The following is a 24362-nucleotide window of genomic DNA, read 5'->3' on the forward strand; positions in this document are numbered from 1 at the left end:
TATATGTAATTTTAGCACTCAATAGGGGATATATGTTTTTTTTTTTTTTTGCAAAAAAACTACGAACTTTTATAACAATAGGGTTTTCATCAAAATGATGAAACCTCGAAACAACTCAAAACAAATAGGGGATATATGTTATTCACTTTACTAAAAAATTCACCATTACTTTTCAAAGCCCTAAAAACTCTAGAAAGCCTACCTATCATCTCTAACCTGTAGCCTCTCACCTGTATAATAAATATGATAAGTCCCACATAAACCTTGGCCTTAATTATAACAAGTTCGATTCATTTAATTGTATATATTGGCTATATATAAAATTGCACCATTTCTCACATGACCTAAACTCACATAATATAGCTCTTATTTTCACTCTTTCAAATTTTATCACCAATTAAGGCCGGATTTACTCTGTTTCCAAATGGCATTGTCTTATAGGTACATTAATAATAATATTATTTGTTACTTTTATAGAGGATATATAGATACTTGTTGCAGGGTAATTGTAATTGTTTTGGTGCAGGGTTGTTATGGGTAGTTTTTCACGTGGATATGATCAGTTGCACTCAATATCTGCAGTTGGACGGTTTGCGATTAGGAAGCATGTCGGACAGTGTCATAATTTATCAAGCTCTAGTTTGATCAATTGCCCACCCTCTACAACATTAGTGAAAACCGACGATCCTCATATGTCTAAGTTCATGCAAGTTTATGATTCATTGAAATGGGACCTACTTCATGATTGTTCGTTGTTTGAGTTTGATGTTGATTCTCGTCAACGGGTCGAGCGGGTGATTGACTACAATGTACCTAGAGGTAAAATGACCGTCTTCATTCATACATTCAAATCATATATCGAGGATAAAATGAATATGACTTCCAAGCACTAGACTACCTGTTAAGTTGACTGTGATGTGGAGTCATTTTTAGAGTTTTTGGAGTGGGATGATTATGACGTGTCAAATCTTATCGTGTGTTATTCTTGCCCATCATACAAAAGCCCAATGCCTAAAAATATTCATAAAATGACGCTTCATAAGCAGGGGGGACCTACATTGTCACCGGTATCATGTGCTACCAGTGAAATACGTAATCCAATTGAACTTTTATTTATTTTTGGTTTTTAACCTGTAGATATTGTAATTTTTTTTAGTGACATCAATGAAATAAGTTATTTAGTAGAAAACCTTTTGGGCTTTTAACCAGTGACTACCATTTCTAAATCCGCTACTGGTCATAAGGGGCTTCGTGGGCTTCGAATTGCTCCACGTACGAGATGACGAAAAAATACACCCCATTAAGGGGTCGTGTTAATGTGATGCAGAGGCGAATCTAGTAGTATGCCCGTGGGGTCACGGGACACCAATAGATTGAAATTTTTTAGTAAAAATTACTCTTTAAATTGTATAAGACACCACCAAATTTAACTATAGGACTCCATATATTTTCCAGATTTATATGTTTTCTTTTAAATTGTATTGGACACCACTAAATTTAACTACTTGGACCCCATATATTTTTTTGAATTTTTAGTTTTTTAAAAGTAAACTATCAGTAAAATAACATTCAAATATAAGTGGTACCGAAAAAAATTCGGGACCCCATTGACCTATAATCCTGGAATCGCCACTAATGTGATATGATGTTTACGTATTTGCAGGGAAATTTATCAGCGCGCTCTGTAGTTGAGAACTACAAGATGCTAAAGGAAGAAGAACTAACAGATGATGAGTTTTTTCTAGCATGTTCCCTTGGATGGTGTAATGAATGGGTACTTATCTAACAACATAATGTAAATACATATCTTTTTAATCAACTTTGTATTAATTGTATTCTAATCGTTCATTATGATCTATGCTTGCTGCAGCTTCAAGCATATTTTCTTGTTATAGATGACGTAATTGATGAGTCTAATATGCCAAAGGTCAACCATGTTGGTTCAGATTGTTGGTTCAGTGTGCACGTCATAACACAAATCTATACTACCTCTTATATACAGACCTATGGGGTCACACACATTAGCATTTAGACACCAATTATTATATATTGATGATATATAATTATAATCTATAATTTGAAAAGTATAATTTTTTTAATTAAATAATTGTTATTTAATTAATTACTTGTCATCCAATTTTGACTAGAAATATATAATTAAATCAAATCTTTTGAAAAGATTTTTTGCTTCTTTTTGGTTTTCATAGGGCACATTTAAAATAAAGGATGCATTATTTAATTTGTCTTTAAACTAATGGACATGCTTTTTAAAAAAGTTAACAACTTCAATTGGATGTCCACATCCATATGAAAACAAGAAAGAAGAGAAAATTAAAATTGACTATTGATTTTCTAAATTCTATATATACAACACAAATTACGGCAATTGATGAGAGAGATAAGAGACACTCAAAATTATGACGATAGTTATTCTTTTGAGATGTGCATGAGGCACAATATAAAGAATAACAAGATTGCTTGTATTCGTGAGATATGGCACAACCTTTTTTTCTCATCATCGTCACTGTTAAAAGGTTTTATATAATCAATTGTTAGTTTGATTATATAACCAATCATAATATTGGAATTTGGCATTGTGTCAGTATAATGAAAGGGCCACGAAGATGTTTTTTATTTACTTGCTTTTCAAAGTAACAAAACAATATTTGATATTGTTTACGGGTTAATTTCGAACTAGCATTCGATTGGTGTTGATTGATGTGCTGTGTGGATCAACCATGGAGATATTTATACACTTTGAATATATGTTTCAATCTAGACGTGGACAGTTGTTTCTGCCATTCTCACATCGCTTGCTAAAGGTATATCTAAACTCCTCTTTGTGAATTATTTACTTGACAATTATTAGTGGTGTAATTGGATCTTGTTGGGATCGTTAATCGTGTGAATGTTTTACTTGAAAGTTTATAATAAAATAAATGTTGTTTATTTTAAAGTTAATAAAAGATGTTTATTTTTCATGTTCCGCTGCGTTTTTAAAATTTAAATGTACACACGGTTTTTCATCAGTGGTATCAGAGTCGCTTTTACACCGTTTTAATTGTTGGGTGTTTATTCTTTAGATCTAGCTTTGTGGTGTATTGGTGAAAGTCGAAACCTTTCTGGTTTTTAAATTCAACGCGGTTGATTTAGACTTAACCTCATGACGCACAAATATGATTGAAAGAATATCACTATTTTAAATTGTAGATTTAATTGTTATGGCTTGAATATTTATTATAATTGTTGATTTTTGTATTCCATGGTTACACACATGCATTGTAACCATGGACAAGTCATATATAGGTTTTAATAATGTAGTTATTAAAATTGTGATTGCATATATAGCCCGTAATGCCCCGACCTATGTGTTTGATTATATGTGATTGTTGATTACGGCAATATTATATCATGTTGATTATTTGATTTATTAGAAAGGCCATTTTGAAGCCAAAGTTGTATTATATTTATTTTTCATTTTCATAGTATTGTATTTAAGTTTATTTCAATTTGTAAAAGTACTAGTTTATTTGTATTTTCAAATTTAAATAAATGTAACAAGATGAAGATTAAAGATAAAGATGCAACACAGAGATTGGCTTAAAAGATGGCGAATAGATCAAGTTAACAACAATGGAGTTCGACAAGTTTTCACTTGGTTCTTGAATCAAGTGGGAGCTATAATTTTGTCCTTAGTTTGACCTCTTGATCTCATGTCCGCTCATGGGATCAAGCATAGGATTTTTGGGCTAGGCTATGTGTGTGTGATGCATGATTGTGTTTTATTTTTCGCATTTATATATATAATTGTTGATTATAGTATATGCTAAATGTTTTTGATGAAAACGTTAAATAAAACAAGTAATGAGTTTAAAAATTAAAATTGCTGATTTTAAAAGTTAAACGCTTACGAGTTTAAAATTGATGATTTTAAAACTCACATAATATATATGGGTGACATCTTTTAAAATTGTTTTAAAACGATACACGTTTGTGTATTTGTTATTTTTATCCTATAAAATAAATAACAAATTACACTCACAAACATATTGACATATGCAATTTGTTAAAATGTTTTTAACTAATAGTGTAGCGAATCTTGTGTGCATGCATTATTCGTTGACACGAACTTTTTCTAAAATACCCGTCAAATTTAAGTCATGTCATCCAATGAGCTTGCAAACACTCCTCGTTATTTTTCTGATCTAGTGAGACTAGGCTGAATTATAGCCACGAGGTGGATTTTTCGATCTAGTGAGACTAGCGTGAATTTCCACTGTTTCCAAATTGGATGACTTAATCGTATTCACGGTGAGACCTGAGTTCGAGGCAAGGATGGGACAAACATGCCAATAGATAATAATTGTTTGTTGGACTACACATATCTCAAGGTCCCATAAAGATCTAAGAGTTGCACTTGTAATGCAATTGGTACCCGCTACCTACCAATAGATTCCGTAAGTGCTAGCTGATTAACAGATGTGGCTATGAAACCTCTATGTGAATCTTAGGCTTTCGTAAATTAATTGTTTTTAAAAATATTATAAAAACTTGGGTAGTTAATTTATTAAAGCTCAATATCAAAAATACTAAATTGAATCTTATATCTGTTATATCTGTTATAGATGTCAGATAATCAAAACGTAAACCAAAACACACATCCTTCTTTGTTGGAGAAAGATAAACTCAATGTTCAAACTTCCTAGACTGGCAATACAACCTGAGAACTGTTTCTCAAGCATAAATGGAAGTCGAACAAAATTAGAACCTTATCCAATCCTCCGGTTTGCGCAGCTCATGCTGATCAGCAAAATGCTTATCGGAAGCTATTCGATGAGTATGAGAAGTAGGATGAAAGGGTGAAAAAGAATAAGCCGAACATTTTGTAGGAAGGAAATGAAAAATCATTTTCAGGAAAATTATTCCACCTTCCAAGAAGGAAATCCCAACAAAAGACGCCGAATGTTTCTATCGTGGAAAGGTTGGCAATTGGAGAAGGAAGTTGTCCTACCTACCAATCTGAGCTGAGAAAAGGTAATGCTGGTAAGACTAGCAAACTCAGGTATATTTCATATACAGTTATATACTTTTTCTAGTGATTCCTGGATCTTTGTTAACCAGTTGTGGCCTTCACACCTGTGACAATATGAAAGGAATGAGAAGAAGTAATACACTGAAGAAAGGCACACTAGATTTGCGAGTGGGTAATGGGAATCAAGCTTCGGGTCACTATGAGCATACTCTTGCAAGTGATCTTATTGTTTTGTTGGAACAAATGTTATAATGCTCCTAGTATTATAAGCAATATAGTTTGAAAGATGTTGGTTTTGAACTTGCATTTATGCACTTTGATATTTCAATTTCTAAGGATAATATTTTTTTTTTATCTTAATGCTTATCCAAGTGATGGTATTTTTGAAATTGATATGCATAGTGTGATTTCAAATGAGAATTCTATGTATACATGTACCGCCAAGCGATTCAAGCAACGCTTGAATAAGACCTATCTATGACATTGTCGTCTTGGTCATATAAACAACGCATTTCAAAACTCCATTCTTATGGACTTTTGGAATCAAATGGCTTTGATTCATTTGATGTATGTGAGTAATGTTTATGTGAAAGGATGACAATGGCTCTTTTCTCCAATTTAGGTGAAAGAGCTACATATCATTTAGGTCTAATACATATTGATGTATGTAACCTTTTTGAACAATGTCTAGAAATGGTGAATCTTACGTCATTACAATAACTGATGGTTATAGTATATATGGTTATGTTTACTTGCTGAAACATAAACATGGAATTTTTTGAAAGGTTTGAAGTCTTTCAAAATGACGTATAGAATCAGCTTAGAGAGACCATTAAATCACTTCACTCTGATGGAGGAAGTAAGTATATGAGTTAAGAGCTTTTGGACCACCTGTAGAATTGTGGGATTGTCTTACAATTCACTCCACCTCACACACCATTACTCAATGGTGAGTCTGAATGGAGGAATCGAACTTTACTTGATATGGTTTGATCTATGATAAGTTTGACTACTCTACCACCGTCTTTTTAGGGTTATGCATTAGAGTCTGCTGCAAGCATACTCAAAATGATTTCAACCAAGAAGGTAGAAAAGACACTATATGAAGTATGGCATGGGAAGATTCCCAAGTTGTCTTATTTGAAATTCTGGGGTTGTGAAGTTGTGATGACCCGGAAAATTTCGACTTATTTAAACCAATTCTCTATATGATTTAATATTTTCGACATGATAAGCAATGAATTTTGACAAGTTTTAAAACTTTTGAAAATGATTTTTTATATAACGGTTGACCACCCTGTTTGTCCAACGATTCACGAACGTCATAACATGTATTATATACATATTTTAATAAATATAAGAGTTTTCGATATATACGGAATCATGCGAATAACATTTATATACGAAATGATTAAAAATTTACTATTAAACGATGCTATTTCAAATTAAAAATTTTACGTATTAAGTCATTTTATTTTTATGATATAATTTTTGTATTTTTTTTAAGAAACGAAGTTAAATTAATAATGTACAATTTGTAAAGCACAACGTACAACGTGTAGCTTAAATAGTTGAATTTAAATTAATTCATTTACTATTCACATGAAAACGACATGATAGAAATTATTAATCATAAGTTACATAGAATACCCCTGAAGTATTTAATAAAAACGACTTTTTAAAATTTTAAATTCGATTTACGTATTATATTATTATGTCGACAAGCGTAGGACAAAAAATATGTGAGCTGTAAAATGAAGCCATGCGATCGCATGGCCTACACACTAAAACCCCATGCGATCGCATGGGGACTGATTCCACAAAACATCTATAAAGTTGATCAGTTTTGGCTTCGAGACACATACACAAATACATCTATCTCTCTCTGTAAACATATATATATATATATATATATATATATATATATATATATATATATATATATATATATTATTTATATTATTATTAAGATTAATATTATTATTAATCTTATCATTATTAGTAGTATTAGTATTATTATTATTTATACATAAAATACTATGACGAGGTTATGAGCGTGTCACTTTCAAAATGGGTTTTCAAACGGGATAGAGCTAAGGAAATTATGGGTTATAACTATGGAAGTTATGGGTAATATTCATGGGTATTGTTTGCAAATCAAACCTAGTGTTTATCATCTCTGTTGCGTCTACGTACTTTCCTGCAATATTGAATCACAATATTGATACGTAAGCACTCATATTTTATCTTTTATATATTAATTGTGTATCCATGTCTAGTGCTCGAGTATATATATTTATGCATGCTAGTATGCTAAATTTCGTCGTTAAACAGTTTATGATGAATCACGAATTAAATACATATATTACTGATAAAAGGTATATGATATGCATGTTTTTGGAAAGCTGGTGAAAAATCAATAACTTTTCATTTAGAAATCGTGTAATTTCGATGAACGAATCAAAAGATATGGTCAACTGAATTATGATTGACGTTAATCGGAATTGCTTTTGAATCTGCAATTAATATTTAAAGAACTTGTTTGTAAGATTGATAAATTGGATTTTTGAATATTACCAACCGAGTAAATGAATCCTTATATAAGGTACGTCTCGTTTTGTTAAACAACTGTCAAAATTGACTTTTTGAAACGACTTTGGATAACTTTTGTATGTCGATATCGAGCATTAGGATTGTGATACACTATGACCAGTCCTAGCTGGATAAGACATTTATTGACCAACATATGTTCTCTAGGTTGAGATCTACGGTTAATTGGTATTCCGAGTTTCGGTCACGTTTCGGTGAACGACTTTATGTGCTCCTAAGGTGAGTTTTATTTGCTCCCTTTTTAATTGCTTTTGCAATCTATATTTTTGGGCTGAGAATACATGCACTTTATTTTAAACGCAATGGATACAAGTACATACTAAATTCTACACTGAGTTTGAACCGAAAATCCCTTAGCTTTGGTAACTGTTAACTGCCAGTTATAAGAACTGGTGGGCGCGAGTAGTAGTATATGGATCCATAGGGCTTGATATCCCCGTCCGAGCTAGAGCACTAGCCTTTTAACGGACGTATGCTATTTGAGAAGCGTACACGTTGGTTTGCGTGTATTATTAAGATGATTATACAAAGGGTACAAATTATATATACGTTAAGTTTAGTTACCAGGGTGCTCAATTTCGTAGAATATTTTGATAAACGTTTCAGATGAAACAACTGAAATCTTGTGACCCACCTTTATGTACAGATTATGCAAAACATTAAAACTATGAACTCACCAACCTTTGTGTTGACACTTGTTAGCATGTTTATTCTCAGGTTCCCTAGAAGTCTTCCGCTGTTTGCTTATATGTTAGACAAGCTATGTGCATGGAGTCTTACATGGCATATTTTTCAAGGAAACGTTGCATTCGCCAAATCATCACCATGTATCTTATTTTGACTGCATTGTCAACGGAAGTACTATTGTAAACTATTATTTACGGTGATTGTCTATATGTAGAAATCATCAGATATCGAAAACCTTTGATTTAAATATTCATTTATGGTGAGCCTTTTCAAAAGAATGCAATGTTTACAAAACGTATCATATAGAGGTCAAATACCTCGCTATGAAATCGATGAATGACGTGTTCGTCCATATGAATTTGGAGCGATCGTCACAGTTGGTATCAGAGCGTTGGTCCTAGCGAACCAGGTCTTGCATGAGTGTGTCTAACTGATAGTTGTTAGGATGCATCAGTAAGTTTGGACTTCGACCGTGTCTGCATGTTAAAAGTTTTGCTTATCATTTCTTGTCGGAAATTACATGCTTATCATTCTTAAGTCTAGACACGTTTTCCTGCATTTATTGCATAAATAGTGTTTAGACAAAAATTCATATCTTAGCGTATCTGTTACTATAAACTTTTCCTGACATCTTTCGAAAATTTTTTCGTAATTTATGGAATTTGGTATTATATATACATATGTAAATTATGTATTGAAGAATACCAAACTAAATTCTATAATCTAATTCATATCAAAAATCATCTCCCTAATTATACAAGATGGATCCCGTATCTAGTTCAAATTCCTTAAACTCTGACAGCTATTCCGATATGGATATTCACCTGAATTCCGAAGACAGTGTAACCGGAATGGATCAACCAATTAGCCATCATCTATTCTGGATGAATTGGGGATGGGTTCGTAGCCTACTTAATTATTGGAGACAAGAAGAAGGCGATCCCTTCCATCCACCACATTGCCCTCTTGGCGAAGAACCTGAAGCACTTACCGGCGAACCTGTTCGAGACACCATTTTCTCTCTCATTTCCAGAGTATCTCATCACGATAATATACTATCTCAAATTCTGGATCTTATTCATCCGCTCGTCCGAACCGCCAATCATCCCGGTGTAGTAGAAGAAGTCAACGAGCTTCGCGCTCGAGTAGTGGCTTTGGAGAATATGGTGCAAAGGTTACAAGCACCAGCAGAATCACCGGCATCAACAGTACCACCAACAACAACACCAACAGTACCATTACTACCACCAACAACATCCGCATCGCAAACCTCAACTTCACAATCTGTTCCACGAGCATCAACGTCATACGCACCGTAGTTACCAAGAAATACCAGCAACAATAACCGATGAAGTATTAACTCCTTTCCTCTGAAGAAATTTTATGTATATTTAATATATATGAATTTTGAAATCAAAATAAATCTTTTCGTACTAAGCTATTACATGTGAATCTTAACTGGTAGGTACTACTCGGTTAGTTCATATTACTAATATGCAATGATGTACATCCTTCCTTAACAACTTAACCATTGTTAACTACAATCTCTGTTTCAATCCAATGAATTCCATTTCATAATAAACCAAGTGTATTAATCAATTACATAATTGATTTTACATTTTCAATTTCGATATACTCGAAACTTTTCAGAAAACATCATCTGTGTCTTGTAAGGTTCACAAAAATTCCATGAGCACCAACATCCTTCACCGAGGAATATCAATAAGAATAAATAATAAAGTGTTGATTTCATTAGTGAAAAACGCCGCAAAGATTATGTAATCTTTAATGTTTTAGAGATTAATCATTTCTAAGTCAAGCCGAAAATCAAATGAGCTTAATATGATATTAACTCATTAAATCCATATTACATCTGAAGAAATATACATACATATATTTTCATAAAGACTGTAATGAAAATTCTTTTGTACAAAATATTACTTGTGAAATCTTTAACGGGTAGGTAAATCCCGGGAAATATATAAGTTCACAATTAATATGTTATACTGTACATTCTTCAACTTTGAAAAAAAAAAATTATTAACTATGCTCACAGCGATATACAATCGTTTTCATACAAATTCAATTACATATTATGATATTGACGGATCAGAATCTAAGTCAAGATTTAACAGGTAACATCATTCTTAGATTCCTACATCTTTCGAAGCTATACTTTGACTTCAAAACTGTGCTAGAACATCATAGAACCCAGAAAAGTATTTGTATCATTCAAATTCCTAGAACATCATATGAATATTAACGATTACAATCTATGTTCAAATCCCTCAAAATTCCTAAAGACACTTCAAATAATGAATCATCGAGATGATGATCCAACCACATGTTACCGCAGTCTTGTACCTGAAAAACTCTCAAAATCAAAGTCATAGTTTAACACGTATCCGTGTCAGACCCTTTGGCATTTATTAGCTAAAATAACTTTTCAATCTCTTTTCAAAATAGACAGTTTTGTCACCGCTCAAGCAAAATCACCTTCAATTGTTCATTTGAATAAGTCTTATTATAACGATTAACCCTTCATCATTGTTACCGGGGAACCTTTCATATTCCACCACATTAGCAGTAAACTTATCAACAACTTCATTGATCATTAAGCCTCTCCGAAAAATCACGATAATTATTCATTGAAACTCTATCAAGTACCCATATACAACTTGTAACAACAATTGTCATACCAACTACTGGGAATTAGCAAATCAGTATTTCGAATTTCACAGCAATTCTACGCCAACAGTTATATATAAACATATAATGTCTATCTCCTAGACTTATTTACTCCGAATGTGAAGTTTCTGAAAAACATCCCAAACTATGAACTAGTTCTCTGAAATTGGAACAATGCTGATGAAGCAGCAAAAACTGTAAACGACCTTAACAGTCAAAAGTTTGATGATAAAGAATAGTATGGTGGTAAAGCTGAGAAAAAGAGAAGGTTTGAAACTGAAAAATGGATTGAAAAAAAACCATGAAGGAGGCTGTGGACAAATCACAAGGACGAAATCTACCTTCAAAGGATCCAAATGAATCAGTGTCTGCCAAAGTCGCTAGCAAACACCTTACTCCTCATTCTAAACCTTCACAGACAGATTTTCTGCATCATCCTCTGATATTAGAAATTCTAAGATATCATCGTATCTTTCATTATAAATATCCTCGATATTTCTGGAGATATCTTTATAACTATTCTTATCTGAAATCATTCATCTCTTCGCGCTATCTGTATTACATCATAAAAGAAACTATTTTAGTTTCTAAATTCTGAAACCTTCAAGTTTAAAATATGAATGTTTTGAAGTAGTGTTGGGAACTGAAACATGAATTAGTATAATATAATGACACTTGATCAACGTGATTATATTACAGTAAGTCATGCTGAGTTTCTAATAGAACGTGATAAAGGTTCACAGATCCCACCCTCATTATGAACCATGTTACATAACTCTTTTATTCTATATAATCTCTAAATATATCAAGAAAATATATTTTTTGATGATTCGGTCTTTTCCGGATATTCTAGTAATTTGACAAATCAAGATCGTGCCATTACAATTCCCTTCTTAGAACATTAACTATGTTCATTTTAAAATCCATACCTACGAATTCTGGAGCATTATTCGCTTGACTTGAAGGCGGGAAGAGAGAACGAAAGCATGAAGCTTCGAAATATAACCGAGAATATAAAGCCCGATAAAAACACATAAATTACAAACCATGAATATCAATAAGTATTGCAACGTAAAGACACGGGAGAACTAAAAACACTATAAAGCCAAGAGTATAGTAAAAGTGAATAGATTCCTCCGGCGGCAGATGAAAAAGAAGAATGATAGATATGAAAGTTAGGAGTATATCAAGAATCAGAACTGGATGAAGCATTTACACAATCTATTAAGAAGTATTAAATAAGTAAGAAGATTATAGGAGTAGTGAAAATGAATGAAACGGAAGAGGTCAATTTATAGTGAAATATCATACATAGCAATCGAGGCAGATTACGCATTTAAAGAAAATCTTAATTTTCGCAAATTCCGAAGAATCAAATCTTATTTAGATTATGAAGATTTTCTATTCTTTAAATTCCAGAAATCAATCGTTACTACGTCAAGAGATAAGACGCATCTCTATTCTTCATTTCACTCTTTTACGATAACTTCCCCTCATACGCTTCGAGTAATTGGATTGTTTTATCCATATTATTCAACGGTGATAGAAATTCTATTTATCAACTCATATTCGTCATAAAAACATTTTTACTGTTAACCATGACGACCTCACTCAAATTTCGGGACAAAATTTCTTTAACGGGGAGGTACTGTGATGACCCGGAAAATTTCGACTTATTTAAACCAATTCTCTATATGATTTAATATTTTCGACATGATAAGCAATGAATTTTGACAAGTTTTAAAACTTTTGAAAATGATTTTTTATATAACGGTTGACCACCCTGTTTGTCCAACGATTCACGAACGTCATAACATGTATTATATACATATTTTAATAAATATAAGAGTTTTCGATATATACGGAATCATGCGAATAATATTTATATACGAAATGATTAAAAATTTACTATTAAACGATGCTATTTCAAATTAAAAATTTTACGTATTAAGTCATTTTATTTTTATGATATAATTTTTGTATTTTTTTTAAGAAACGAAGTTAAATTAATAATGTACAATTTGTAAAGCACAACGTATAACGTGTAGCTTAAATAGTTGAATTTAAATTAATTCATTTACTATTCACATGAAAACGACATGATAGAAATTATTAATTATAAGTTACATAGAATACCCCTGAAGTATTTAATAAAAACGACTTTTTAAAATTTTAAATTCGATTTACGTATTATATTATTATGTCGACAAGCGTAGGACAAAAAATATGTGAGCTGTAAAATGAAGCACCCCATGCGATCGCATGGGGACTGATTCCACAAAACATCTATAAAGTCGATCAGTTTTGGCTTCGAGACACATACACAAATACATCTATCTCTCTCTGTAAACATATATATATATATATATATATATATATATATATATATATATATATATATATATATATATATATATATATATATATATATATATATATATATATATATATATATATATATATATATATATATTATTTATATTATTATTAAGATTAATATTATTATTAATCTTATCATTATTAGTAGTATTAGTATTATTATTATTTATACATAAAATACTATGACGAGGTTATGAGCGTGTCACTTTCAAAATGGGTTTTCAAACGGGATAGAGCTAAGGAAATTATGGGTTATAACTATGGAAGTCATGGGTAATATTCATGGGTATTGTTTGCAAATCAAACCTAGTGTTTATCATCTCTGTTGCGTCTACGTACTTTCCTGCAATATTGAATCACAATATTGATACGTAAGCACTCATATTTTATCTTTTATATATTAATTGTGTATCCATGTCTAGTGCTCGAGTATATATATTTATGCATGCTAGTATGCTAAATTTCGTCGTTAAACAGTTTATGATGAATCACGAATTAAATACATATATTACTGATAAAAGGTATATGATATGCATGTTTTTGGAAAGCTGGTGAAAAATCAATAACTTTTCATTTAGAAATCGTGTAATTTCGATGAACGAATCAAAAGATATGGTCAACTGAATTATGATTGACGTTAATCGGAATTGCTTTTGAATCTGCAATTAATATTTAAACAACTTGTTTGTAAGATTGATAAATTGGATTTTTGAATATTACCAACCGAGTAAATGAATCCTTATATAAGGTACGTCTCGTTTTGTTAAACAACTGTCAAAATTGACTTTTTGAAACGACTTTGGATAACTTTTGTATGTCGATATCGAGCATTAGGATTGTGATACACTATAACCAGTCCTAGCTGGATAAGACATTTATTGACCAACATATGTTCTCTAGGTTGAGATCTACGGTTAATTGGTATTCCGAGTTTCGGTCACGTTTCGGTGAACGACTTTATGTGCTCCTAAGGTGAGTTTCATTTGCTCCCTTTTTAATTGCTTTTGCAATCTATATTTTTGGGCTGAGAATACATGCACTTTATTTTAAACGCAGTGGATACAAGTACATACTAAATTCTACACTGAGTTTGAACCGAAAATCCCTTAGCTTTGGTAACTGTTAACTGCCAGTTATAAGAACTGGTGGGCGCGAGTAGTAGTATATGGATCCATAGGGCTTGATATCCCCGTCCGAGCTAGAGCACTAGCCTTTTAACGGAAGTATGCTATTTGAGAAGCGTACACGTTGGTTTGCGTGTATTATTAAGATGATTATACAAAGGGTACAAATTATATATACGTTAAGTTTAGTTACCAGGGTGCTCAATTTCGTAGAATATTTTGATAAACGTTTCAGATGAAACAACTGAAATCTTGTGATCCACCTTTATGTACAGATTATGCAAAACATTAAAACTATGAACTCACCAACCTTTGTGTTGACACTTGTTAGCATGTTTATTCTCAGGTTCCCTAGAAGTCTTCCGCTGTTTGCTTATATGTTAGACAAGCTATGTGCATGGAGTCTTACAAGGCATATTTTTCAAGGAAACGTTGCATTCGCCAAATCATCACAATGTATCTTATTTTGACTGCATTGTCAACGGAAGTACTATTGTAAACTATTATTTACGGTGATTGTCTATATGTAGAAATCATCAGATATCGAAAACCTTTGATTTAAATATTCATTTATGGTGAGCCTTTTCAAAAGAATGCAATGTTTACAAAACGTATCATATAGAGGTCAAATACCTCGCTATGAAATCGATGAATGACGTGTTCGTCCATATGAATTTGGAGCGATCGTCACAGAAGTGTATGTGAAGCATGACACTTCAATCAAATTAAAACCCTGAATTATTAAATTTCACTTTATGGGATACCCAAAGGAAACAATGGGTTACTACTTCTACTACGAAGCTGAAAACAAAGTGTTTTTGGTCTACTGAATTCTTAAAAAGGAGATCTTCTCTTCTAAAAATTTGGTGGGAGTAAAGTATATCTTAAAGAAATTCAAGAACCATAAAGTAACATACATTCTATAAGCACTAGCTATCTACACGTTGAATCTGAGCGCATTGTTGGTGAGCCAGAATGTGTTGCACCTGCACTTAATAGATCTGGTAGAACTCTTCATCGGCATAAGAGGTTTGATTATCTGATTAATTCAGATGAACCTCACCTAGAGGATTATGAACCCTCTAGCTACTGTGAGGCCATATAAGATCACGAATCTTAAAAATGACGAGCTACTATGAATGCAAATATGCAGTCCATGAAAGATAATCAAGTATGTGACTTGATTGATCTTCCACCCAATTGTAAGACAATGGGGTGTAAATGAGTCTTCAAAGATAAGAATAGCATGGACGGTAATGTAAACACTTTTAAGGCTCGATTCGTGGCAAAAGGTTATGTTGAAACTTTTCCACTGATCGCGAGCTTTATAATTTAGGATACTTATTGCCATAGCTACTTTTCATGATTATGAAGTATGGTAAATGGATATCATAATCGCTTTTTTAAATGGCGACCTAAGCGAGGACGTATACATGGTTCAGCTGAAAGGATCTATATATCCTAAGCATCCTAATAAAGTATGCAAGCTTCTAAAATCCATTTATGGATTAAAGCAAGCATTCAGGAGCTAGAATTTTAAGTTTGATGAAAATATCAAAGAGTTTGGTTTTTCTCAAAAACAAGATGCGCTCCGTGTTTACATTAAATCTAGTAGGAGCAAAGTAGTCTTCTTGATCTTGTATGTTGATGACATACTTCTTATTGGAAATAACATTTCAACTTGCAAGATATCAAGTCTTGGCTTGAAAACGTTTTTCCATAAAGGATCTTGGAGAAGCTACTTATATACTTGGAATCATAATCTATAGAAATAGATTCAAATGGCTTATTGTTTTGAATTAATGTACATATCTTATCTTGCAGAGATTTAGCATGCATTACACCAACCTTGAAGCATTGCATGTTCAAAAGGACATATCCTTGAGCAAGTCTCAAAGTCTTATCACACATGATGAGATAAGACGAATGAAATGTATCCCATATGCTTTGGCTATAGGATCCATTATGTATGCCATGTTATGTACTAAAATGATGTCTCGTTATTTTTAAGTTTGACGAGTCATTATCAACAAAATCTAGGTTAAGAACACTGGATTATTGTTAAGAACATTCTTAAGTATTTATAGAGTACTAAAGATATGTTCTTGGTTTACGATTGCTTGGAAAAGGAGTTTTAAGTATTAACCATAATACATATGCTAGTTTCCAAACTGATCGAGATAATTCTCGATCTCAGTCAGGTTGTGTCTTTGTCATGATGGACGAGACAGTTAATTGGAAGAGCTCAAAGTAGAGCATTGTTGCACATTCTACAACAAAAGCTGAATATATTGTTACCTGAGATGCTGCTCAGAAAGTTTTTTGGATAAGGAAGTTTATTGTTGAACTCAGAGTAGTACACAACAATAAATCTTCTATAAAGACGTATTGTGATAGTTTGGTTGTTATAACACTTCCGAAAGAATTACATGTACATAAAAGTATCCGACACATTCTTCGAAAGTTTGACTACATTCGTGAAGTCATTGTGGGGAATGAAATTAGTATTCTTAAGGTTCAAACAGATGATATCATGGCTGAACCGATCACGAAGCCCTTGATGCACAACTAGCATGATGATCATGCTAGTAATATTGGACTTCATTAAGCTACTAATCTTTTTCATTTGTAATTTAGTATTTGGATGTCTCTGGAACATTAAACAGTTTTATCTAAATGAATTGAGATACTCGGTATGGTCGTTTTCATTTATATTATTGTGTTCTATATTAGCATGTTTAATCCATGAATAATTGTTGATTATTCTAAATATCCATAATCGGTCATGTTATGGGAGTAACATGAATTAAGATTATTATGAAATTTGGTTTTATTCACTGATGGTGAATAATTAACTAGCCAAGGCCAAAATTCATATGTATTCATTGATGATGAATATTGGAATGACCTAATCATGAGATGTCACTACATGGATCGTCGTCAATAGTGAATCTCATAATGGTTATGTCTTTGTGTCCTTAGACCTAAGATGTATATGTTGATTTCCGATTGTATGACATATTATACTTTGATATGGTTAAACGCTATCCTGAACAAGGTAGTTATAAAGGTCATCATTGGGTATGATGTCAAGCACATGACGAACGCATGTAATTAAAATGGAATTTATTCCTCTACATGAGAGTATGATACCACTGGGCCCCTCGATGAAAATGAATGGATATTTACACGGTCGTGTCCAAGCAATATTGATTGATGATCAATTTAAACTTGGTGATCACATTCAGATTTTCTAGATCGAGAAACAGACTTCGTTGACAAATGAGAATGACTAGATCCATGTCTCACATCAACAAGGTATCGGTAATAAAGGGATAATAGACACTCAATCATTACATCATTTTTAATAATAATAATGATAGTTCGTTTAGCTGAAACAAACACTTGTATATTTTCGGGGGCATTGACGTGTTGCTAGACGCTAATATATGTCGGTATAGTTTTCTAGATGTTATGTCATGCATAAGTGGGAGTTTGTTGGTCCAGTGTGCACGTCATAACACAAATCTATACTACCGCTTATATACAGACCTATGAGATCACACACATTAGCATTTAGACACCAATTATTATATATTGATGATATATAATTATAATCTATAATCTATAATTTGAAAAGTATAATTTTTTTAATTAAATAATTGTTATTTAATTAATTACTTGCCATCCAATTTTGACTAGAAATATATAATTAAATCAAATATTTTGAAAATATTTTTTTTCTTCTTTTTAGTTTTCATACGACACATTTAAAATAAAGGATGCATTATTTAATTTGTCTTTAAACTAATGGACATGCTTTTTAAAAAGGTTAACAACTCCAATGGGATGTCCACATCCGTATGAAAACAAGAAAGAAGAGAAAATTAAAATTGACTATTGGTTTTCTAAATTCTATATATACAACACAAATTACGGCAATTGATGAGAGAGATAAGGGACACTCAAAATTATGATGATAGTTATTCTTTTGAGATGTACATGGGACACAATATAAAGAATAACAAGATTGCTTGTATTCGTGAGATATGGCACAACCTTTTTTTTCTCATCATCGTCACTGTTAAAAGGTTTTATATAATCAATTGTTGTTTGATTATATAACCAATCATAATATTGGAATTTGGCATTGTGTCAGTATAATGAAAGGGCCACGAAGGTGTTTTTTATTTACTTGCTTTTCAAAGTAACAAAACAATATTTGATATTGTTTACGGGTTATATTCGAACTAGCATTCGATTGGTGTTGATTGATGTGCTGTGTGGATCAACCATGTAGATATTCATACACTTTGAATATATGTTTCAATCTAGACGTGGAAAAGCTAAAGGTATATCTAAACTACTCTTTGTGAATTATTTACTTGACAATTATTAGTGGTGTAATTGGATCTTGTTGGAATCGTTAATCGTGTGAATGTTTTACTTGAAAGTTTATAATAAAATAAATGATGTTTATTTTAAAGTTAATAAAAGATGTTTATTTTTCATGTTCCGCTGCGTTTTTAAAATTTAAATGTACACACGGTTTTCCATCACAGACTACATGAGGTATACCGTATATGTGACACTCAAGTGATCATCATGAATATGTTATTACGCGTATAAACGAAAAAGATTTTCATTGTTCAACATAAACGGGCAAGGAGCGTAATTATTACTCAGAGATATATGCGATGTAACCGATTCATCCCGTGACCACTTTGTGACCCTTTTCTCTGACAACCCAAAATATGTTGTTAGTGAGATTTGAACCTGAGCCTTCATATATGAGTAAATTAGGACCCTAACCCTTGGTCCCTTTTGGGATAATCTATTAAGCATATATATCATGAACTCATAGAGTTGAAAATATGATGAAGGTTGGTATGTGTAGTGACCCGAACTTTTCCATGTTTATATATATATATATATATATATATATATATATATATATATATATATATATTAAATGAAATTGTTATTTACATGATTAAGTGTTTCCAACATGTTAAGCAATCAAACTTGTCAAGACTTGATTAATTGAAATAGGTTTCATATAGACAATTGACCACCCAAGTTGACCGGTGATTCACGAACGTTAAAACTTGTAAAAACTATACGATGACATATATATGGTTATATATATAGTTAACATGATTTTATTATAAGTATGTATCTCATTAGGTATTTTAACAATGAGTTATATACATAAAAATCAGACTATTAATTTAAGAAACTCGAAAACGATATATATAACGATTATCGTTATAACAACGTCTTACTAGGTACATATGAATCATATTAAGATATTGATACACTTGGTTAACTATGTTAAATGATAAGTAAATATATTATTAAGTGTATTAACAATGAAATACATATGTAAAAATAAGACTACTAACTTAATGATTTCGAAACGAGACATATATGTAACGATTATCGTTGTAACGACATTTAACTGTATATACATCATACTAAGATATATTATATATCATAATATCATGATAATATAACAATTTAACATCTCATTTGTTATAATAAACAATGGGTTAACAACATTCAACAAGATCGTTAACCTAAAGGTTTCAAAACAACATTTACATGTAACGACTAACGATGACTTAACGACTCAGTTAAAATGTATATACATGTAGTGTTTTAATATGTATTCATACACTTTTGAAAGACTTCAAGACACTTATCAAAATACTTCTACTTAACAAAAATGCTTACAATTACATCCTCGTTCAGTTTCATCAACAATTCTACTCGTATGCACCCGTATTCGTACTCGTACAATACACAGCTTTTAGATGTATGTACTATTGGTATATATACTCAAATGATCAGCTCTTAGCAGCCCATGTGAGTAACCTAACACATGTGGGAACCATCATTTAGCAACTAGCATGAAATATCTCATAAAATTACAAAAATATGAGTAATCATTCATGACTTATTTACATGAAAACAAAATTACATATCCTTTATATCTAATCCATACACCAACGACCAAAAACACCTACAAACACTTTCATTCTTCAATTTTCTTCATCTAATTGATCTCTCTCAAGTTCTATCTTCAAGTTCTAAGTGTTCTTCATAAATTCCAAAAGTTCTAGTTTCATAAAATCAAGAATACTTCCAAGATTGCAAGTTTACTCCCAAGTTTTCTAAATCCATTCCAAGTAATCATCCAAGATCAAGAAACCTTTGTTACTTACAGTAGGTTATCTTTCTAATACAAGGTAATAATCATATTCAAACTTTAATTCAATTTCTATAACTATAACAATCTTATTTCGAGTGGAAATCTTACTTGAAATTGTTTTCGTGTCATGATTCTGCTTCAAGAACTTTCAAGCCATTCAAGGATCCTTTGAAGCTAGATCTATTTTTCTCATTTCCAGTAGGTTTATCCAAGGAACTTGAGGCAGTAATGATGTTCACAACATCATTCGATTCATACATATAAAGCTATCTTATTCGAAGGTTTAAACTTGTAATCACTAGAACATAGTTTAGTTAATTCTAAACTTGTTCGCAAATAAAAGTTAATCCTTCTAACTTGACTTTTAAAATCAACTAAACACATGTTCTATATCTATATGATATGCTAACTTAATGATTTAAAACCTGGAAACACGAAAAACTCCGTAAAACCGGATTTACGTCGTCCTAATAACACCGCGGGCTGTTTTGGGTTAGTTAATTAAAAACTATGATAAACTTTGATTTAAAAGTTGTTATTCTGAGAAAATGATTTTTATTATGAACATGAAACTATATCCAAAAATTATGGTTAAACTCAAAGTGGAAGTATGTTTTCTAAAATGGTCATCTAGACGTCGTTCTTTCGACTGAAATGACTACCTTTACAAAAACGACTTGTAACTTATTTTTCCAACTATAAACCTATACTTTTTCTGTTTAGATTCATAAAATAGATTTCAATATGAAACCATAGCAATTTGATTCACTCAAAACGGATTTAAAATGAAGAAGTTATGGGTAAAACTAGATTGGATAATTTTTCTCATTTTAGCTACGTGAAAATTGGTAACAAATCTATTCCAACCATAACTTAATCAACTTGTATTGTATATTATGTAATCTTGAGATACCATAGACACGTATACAATGTTTCGACCTATCATGTCGACACATCTATATATATTTCGGAACAACCATAGACACTCTATATGTGAATGTTGGAGTTAGCTATACAGGGTTGAGGTTGATTTCAAAATATATATAGTTTGAGTTGTGATCAATACTGAGATACGTATACACTGGGTCGTGGATTGATTCAAGATAATATTTATCGATTTATTTCTGTACATCTAACTGTGGACAACTAGTAGTAGGTTACTAACGAGGACAGCTGACTTAATAAACTTAAAACATCAAAATATATTAAAAGTGTTGTAAATATATTTTGAACATACTTCGATATATATGTATATATTGTTATAGGTTCGTGAATCAACCAGTGGCCAAGTCTTACTTCCCGACGAAGTAAAAATCTGTGAAAGTGAGTTATAGTCCCACTTTTAAAATCTAATATTTTTGGGATGAGAATACATGCAGGTTTTATAAATGATTTACAAAATAGACACAAGTACGTGAAACTACATTCTATGGTTGAATTATCGAAATCGAATATGCTCCTTTTTATTAAGTCTGGTAATCTAAGAATTAGGGAACAGACACCCTAATTGACGCGAATCCTAAAGATAGATCTATTGGGCCTAACAAACCCCATCCAAAGTACCGGATGCTTTAGTACTTCGAAATTTATATCATATCCGAAGGGTGTCCCGGAATGATGGGGATATTCTTATATATGCATCTTGTTAATGTCGGTTACCAGGTGTTCACCATATGAATGATTTTTATCTCTATGTATAGGATGTGTATTGTAATATGAAATCTTGTGGTCTATTGTTACGATTTGATATATATAGGTTAAACCTATAACTCACCAACATTTTTGTTGACGTTTAAAGCATGTTTATTCTTAGGTGAATACTAAGAGCTTCCGCTGTTGCATACTAAAATAAGGACAAGATTTGGAGTCCATGTTTGTATGATATTGTGTAAAAACTACATTCAAGAAACTGATTTCGATGTAACATATTTGTATTGTAAACCATTATGTAATGGTCGTGTGTAAACATGATATTTTAGATTATCATTATTTGATAATCTACGTTAAGCTTTTTAAACCTTTATTTATGAAATAAAGGTTATGGTTTGTTTTAAAAATGAATGCAGTCTTTGAAAAATGTCTCATATAGAGGTCAAAACCTCGCAACGAAATCAATTAATATGGAACGTTTTTAATCAATAAGAACGGGACATTTCAGTTGGTATCCGAGCGTTGGTATTAGAGAACCAGAAAATTTGCATTAGTGTGTCTTATCGAGTTTGTTAGGATGCATTAGTGAGTCTGGACTTCGACCGTGTTTTCTTTAACAATGATTGCTTAACATTTTTGTTGGAAACTATATATTATTAACATGTATATATTATGTGATATATTAATCTCTTAACATGTTTGATATTGTGTGATAGATGTCTACCTCTAGTACAAATGCCATTGACTCATCTAATAATAACGAAGAGTCGAATATATATTGGACTGATTTACAAGTTCCCGAAGAAGAACCGGAAGAAGAATCAGAACCGGAAGAAGAATCAGAACCGGAAGAGGAGGAACCGGAGGAGGAAATAGAACCGGTGGGGGAAATAATAAAACGGTTATGTAAAAGAAAATCCTCAACCAACCGAACAAGGTTAATTATGGTCAATGGTGTTTCCGCCAAGGAAGCAAAATATTGGGAGGATTACCAATTCTCCGATGAATCGGATTCCGACGAGAATTCCGATGATGTTATAGAAATTACCCCAACTGAATTTAAAAAGGCAAAAGAAAATAATAAGGGAAAGGGCATAAAAATAGAGAAATCTAATTCCAACCCCGATGAACTTTATATGTATCGTCAACCCCCGAAGCCCTTAAGTTGTAACAATGACCCGAGAACCACTAAACCACCAGGTTTTTCTAAACCGTTGTGGAAAACGATAGCTCGTATTAGGGGAACATCATATATCCCTAGAAACTTGGCAAAACAAACCAAAACCGAAGAAGAAGAAACGAGCGAGTCGGAATAAGATAGTTGTATTCGTGTGGTGTAATATATGTAATATAGTGTGCTTATGCTTTATGATATATGTAAAAATTGCTTGTATTAATAAGTATTTTTTTTTATGAATCTAACTATTGTCTATTTTACAGTATAGAAACACAAAATGGATAGACAACCCAATATTTTAAGAGACCTACCCGGAGACATGATTGATGAAATCTTATCTAGAGTCGGTCAGAATTCTTCGGCACAACTATTTACGGCGAAATCAGTTTGTAAGGCATTCGAAGAACGTTCCAAGAATGTCTTGGTTTATAAGAGACTTTCATTTGAAAGATGGGGGATATCACATTGGGAAACCCATAAGTTACGATGTATTTACTTTGACGCATATATTGCGGGGAACCCAAATGCTATTTTACGCAACGGGTTAAGAAATTATTTTGACTCAATGTATCCGAATATAGGACTTCATGATTTAGAAAAAGCGGCTAACATGCAACGTAAAGAAGCATGCTATGCTTACGGGTTAGTAATGTTCGCTTCTCACCAAAGTGAGAAAAAGAACATCTGGCTGCAACTATTAAACAAAACGTTCCGACAAGTGACGGAGTCGGTAATTGGGGTAAGAAATGAGGTTTTTAGGTTATTACGAGACTGTTGGTCATTACGTAACCCTCGTCCCTT

General features: G+C 32.0%; 1 pseudogene; it reads left to right on the forward strand.

The window, feature by feature from the left end:
- Positions 1-424: 424 nt before the first annotated feature.
- Positions 425-24362, forward strand: part of LOC139850299 (farnesyl diphosphate synthase 2-like) — a 39528-nt pseudogene continuing 15590 nt past the window's right edge.

Source organism: Rutidosis leptorrhynchoides, chromosome 1, assembly GCF_046630445.1.
Source record: "Rutidosis leptorrhynchoides isolate AG116_Rl617_1_P2 chromosome 1, CSIRO_AGI_Rlap_v1, whole genome shotgun sequence".
In the NCBI taxonomy this organism is placed as follows: Eukaryota; Viridiplantae; Streptophyta; class Magnoliopsida; order Asterales; family Asteraceae; genus Rutidosis; species Rutidosis leptorrhynchoides.